This window comes from Oncorhynchus clarkii, chromosome 14 (genome assembly GCF_045791955.1).
Source record: "Oncorhynchus clarkii lewisi isolate Uvic-CL-2024 chromosome 14, UVic_Ocla_1.0, whole genome shotgun sequence".
In the NCBI taxonomy this organism is placed as follows: Eukaryota; Metazoa; Chordata; class Actinopteri; order Salmoniformes; family Salmonidae; genus Oncorhynchus; species Oncorhynchus clarkii.
In genome coordinates this window covers 5463032-5468044 of record NC_092160.1, presented here as the reverse complement: position 1 = coordinate 5468044, position 5013 = coordinate 5463032, and the positions used below count along the sequence as shown (strand labels likewise).

Sequence of the window (5013 nt, the reverse complement as noted above, 5' to 3'; positions counted from 1 at the left end):
GATTATTTTCATCAGAATGCACTCCCAGGAATCCCAGTTCCACAATAAATGTTTGATTTGTTCGATAATGTCCATCAGTTATGTCCAAATATCTTCTTTTGGTAGGGCGTTTAGTAAACAAATCCAAAAGCTTGTTCAGGTCTCGCCGAACGTCGGACGAAAAGTTTAAAAAGTTCCGTTACAGCCCGTAGAAACATGCCAAACTAAGTATGGAATCAATCTTTAGGATGTTTTTAACATAAAACTTCATTAATGTTCCAACCGGACAATTCCTTTGTCTGTACAAATGAAGTGGAACGTAGCTACCTTTCACGTGAGCGCGCCAGACCGAGGCTGTAGCCCTCTGCCAGACCACTCACTCAAAGAGCTCTTATGAGCCCCTCCTTTAGAGTAGAATCCTCAAAATAGGTTCTAAATACTGTTGACATCTAGTGGAAGCCTTGGAAAGTGAAACATAACTAATATCCCACTGTATCTTCAATGGGGGCTGAGTTGAAAAACTACAAACCTCAGATTTCCCACTTCCTGGTTGGATTTTCTCTCAGGTTTTTGCCTGACATATGAGTTATGTTATACTCACAGACATCATTCAAACAGTTTTAGATACTTCAGTGTTTTCTATCCAAATTTACTAATTATATGCATATTCTAGCTTTTACGGCTGAGTAGCAGGCAGCTTAATTTGGGCACGTTTTTCATCCAAGCTACCCAATACTGCCCCCTACCCCAAAGAAGTTAATAGGCCTTTACGGAACAAAGTGCTGCTGGATAATTAAGATACAGTCCCCCTCCAAAACGAACCATATTTGGTTATTAGAGGGCCTACTGAGTATTTTCCACCCCACTTGGTAGAAATGACTGGTAGAAATGTTCTCTCTCTAAAGCCCAATATTCTCAACATACCAGTCTCAACATTTCATTTTTTCATAAATTACTTATTGCATTTTCTTGTTGACACAATAACAGTGGCCATTGACAACAACAAAAAATATATAATTTGAATAAGTTATCCAAAATAAGCAATGTTTTGAAATGCAGGCTTTTATTTTTGAAGGTTTCCTCATTACCACACTATAGTGATGTAATCGTTTCTACTGCTGGCAGAATACTAGTAAGGACATTCACGGATTTTCTTTGTGATGTGGCTACTTGCTAGCTAACGTTATTGTGAATAATGTTTTGGATTATCTATTACAAAACATTTACGGCATCGTTTTCATAAAATGGATATCATTGTCTCGCTGTGTTTTTTATAACATTAGACCATCAGACTGGGGCTCCCAATTTGCGCAGCAGTCTAAGGCTCTGCATCTCAGTGCTGGAGGTGTCACTACAGACCCTGGTTTCGTTTCCAGGCTGTATCCCAACAGGCCGTGATTGGGAGTCCTATAGGGCAGCACACAATTGGCCCAGCGTCTTCCGGGTTAGGGTTTGGCCAGTGTAGGCAGCCATTGTAAATCATAATTTGTTCTTAACTGACTTGCCTAGTTAAATAAAGGTTAACTAAACAAATGTTAAAAAGACTCATGCATGCCGGCAGCTGGTTCGCTGGCTAGATGCTAACTAAATGTCTAACTTGAGAAGTTGACAGCAATATGGAGGATGTAATTTCGCTCAGGTCGGGGAGTGGAGAGGACTCGGATGTTGAAGTTGTAGGTGTTTACAGTAACACCGAGAACCGAGGCAAGACCATTTATCAGTGGAGGATAGGTCAATCATGCTGCTTACACACAGGTAAAAGTGTTCCCCGTGAAGTTGCAATGGCTACCCGGTGACTATGGCAGTGTAACAGTATAACTTTAGACCGTCCCCTCGCCCATACCCGGGCGCGAACCAGGGACCCTCTGCACACATCAACAACAGTCACCCACAAAGCATCGTTACCCATCGCTCCACAAAAGCTGCGCCCCTTGCAGGGCAAGGGGAACCACTACTTCAAGGTCTCAGAACAAGTGACGTCATCGATTGAAACGCTATTTAGCGCGCACCACCGCTAACCGTTTCACATCCGTTACACTCAACCCCCTTTTGACCTCCTCCTTTTCCTCAGCAACCAGTGATCCGGGTCAAGAGCATCAATGTAACAGTATAACTTTAGACCGTCCCCTCGCCCATACCCGGGCGTGAGCCAGGGACCCTCTGCACACATCAACAACAGTCACCCACGAAGCATTGTTACTCAAGCCGCAGCCTTTGCAGAGCAAGGGGAACCACTACTTCAGGGTCTCAGAGCAAGTGAGTCACCGATTGAAACGCTATTTAGCGCGCACCACCGCTAACTAGCTAGCCGTTTCACATCCGTTACACTAGCACAGAGGCATGTTTGACACACTCATTGCATGTGTGGCATGTGTGAAAACACAGTAGAACAAGAAATGTAGTGAGTAATTATTTTTGAAAAAAATATATTTACACTGTACAGCAAATTAGTTATGGCTAGTTAATGGATGAGTTGGGGTTGCCAAACCAGCTGGGGGCGTGGCACATGCCACAACTGTCACACGTCACTCACTAGGTCCCACCCCCTCATCTGGTAAAGCTTGGGATTTTCTTATTCAATTAGCTAGCTAGATAAAACTATAGGTAAAGTTATAGCTAGTATGTATTTGTGGAAGATGTTCAATGTAGTGTAGCCACTGGACCACTTGATTTACAAGCTTGACAGTAGGCTAAATCGGTGTAAGTTAGTTTGCTAGCTAGCTAACCGATAGCTAACATAGGCTAGATTCCTAGCTAGCTAGCTATCTGGCTAAAAACATATAGGTAATGAATATATTGTTCTATGATAGTAAGTTAGCTTGCTAAATAATAGTGTCTGCAGTCTACGGCATCCATATTCACCACCCACAGATCACAGCCCAATGCAAATGTATGAAAACACTTCAATGTAATATACTTTATGTTGATCTTCACCTCAAAGTAAATATAATCTCATTCTAGTTCTTCTGTGGTTGACCTGTCTCTCAGTTTGTGATTGACATTACGGGTCAGAGGTGGGCTCTCCCACCACCAAGGAGGCGCAGGAGGAGGAACCTAGGTGGGCCTGTAGAAGTGGTGGACTTGAGTGACAACACCACTCAGATCACTCAGATCCAGGGCAGGTGAATCCACTACCCTAGGGAGATAAAAAGTCTAATGGAATCTCAAAACATGAAGGACCACACACCAGAAGTCAAGGTTCTCTGTCCCGCTCCCCAACTTAACAAGATTTGAATAAGAACAAAGCAGTTTTAAAAGCAGAAGAAAGGGACATTATTGAATCCAATTCTCTCAGGGATTCTTCTTCGACTGGACCATCAAATGACAAGAAAGCCGTGAAAAGCTCAGACAGACATTCCAATATGTCCAATAAAATCACCAAGTGTGCCTAAATCTGAACAGCCTGCAGTGGCAGGAGCCTCAGGGTCTTCCACTAACCAGATAACTGGGAAGTCACAACAATACTCAGGTAAACCTTCTGAACCATTGTTTGAAGGAAAAGAAGAGCCAGAATGCTTAAAGTCTGAGACCTCGACCTCTATAACCATTCCAAATGAAGCTCAGACGAGCTGCACTGGAGAAGTAGAAAATTGTGTATTGGAAGAGCAATAAACAACCAGGGTCCGCACAATCACTACTAGACAACTCTCTCCCTCACCCCCTAAAGCCTACAGTGCAAGAGTCAGCTCTCAAAAACAAGAAAAAAAAGCAATACAATTAGGGAAATATTACTTAAAATAAGCTAAATTATCTGCCAACAGAACAGGAAAATTTTACTTGACAAGACTTTTTAAACAAGTAAAAATATATAGTCTCAAAGAACTTACAGATATCTTAAACAGTGCATTCAGACTAAAAACAAGTCATTTGTCTGGATACAAAGAAAAGATTTAAGAATAATTCTCAATATGTAGGAAAATGTGCTTAAATTTAGCAAATGCTAGTGCCATCATCTTGAAATAAGGCTATATGTTTAGTAAATATATCTAAAACCAGTACAGCTACACTAAAAACAAGTACATTTGTCTGGATACAAAGAAAAGATTTAAGAATCATTTTGAGATATGTAGGAAAATGTGCTTAAATTTAGAATCCAATGCTATTGCAATCAACTTGAAATAAGGCAATATTCCCAGGAATTTACAGAGAAATTGTGCTTAAAATAAGTCATCCTGACTAAGATAAATGCACTTGTACTACTACTAGAAATGAGATTGGCTTGCTTAAAGAAAGAATTAATCTAATTTCTTTTCACTTCTTCATTGAGGACTCAGTATATCGAGAGGCTATGGGCAGAACAGGATGCAAAAACAACAACAAAGGCCATTGGTGGTCAAGGTGAAAATGGAAGACCAATGGGAACATAACAAACAACAGTGCTTTAAACCTTCTTATAATAAACAACAAAAGCCCTGCCTATTTATTAAAGGTTCTCGGATCAGTTCTCGGATGGGGCAATACACACAGTTTTGTTATAGGGACCAGAAAAAACAAGAAAATGGTATTGTGCAACCCTAGTCAGTAATGAACTTTTTTCACACGGCCATAGCCTTTTTTATACGAAGAAGTCACGTCCCGGTCGTGGATGGCGTCCGAGAGGACTTCTGTCTGCAGCACAGAGAGGAGTGTCGCAATGCACTTGGGATATGTGAGGTGAAAGGCGTAATAACATGCCATGAGATACGTCACGCTGGCATAGATGTCCTCTTTTGGGAAGGTCACCACAGAAGTGGTTCTAATGGCCTGTATGCAGTTGGTTTCGCAGACAATCAGGACAGGGCTGAAGAGTGGTCTCGCCTGAAGAAAGGTGTTGGGGTCTTCTGCAGACTGACACAAACACAAAGAGACAAACAAATATGACCACAAAGACAATTCAAACTCTTTGTATGTTATGGTTAAGTAATGAAAATGCTAATACATGCACACATTTCTTACCTCAAGGATGTGAAGCATAGCCTCACTTGCATGTCCTAACTTCTTCGGTGGAGCCACAGGTGATGGCAACATATCTGGTAAAGCCTTCATCATGGCGAT

At 41.5% G+C, this 5013-nt stretch overlaps 1 pseudogene; it reads left to right on the top strand.

Annotated features, from left to right (window-relative positions):
• The first annotated feature begins 1595 nt into the window (after positions 1-1595).
• On the top strand, positions 1596-3591 carry LOC139365786 (uncharacterized; annotated as a pseudogene).
• Positions 3592-5013: the final 1422 nt, after the last annotated feature.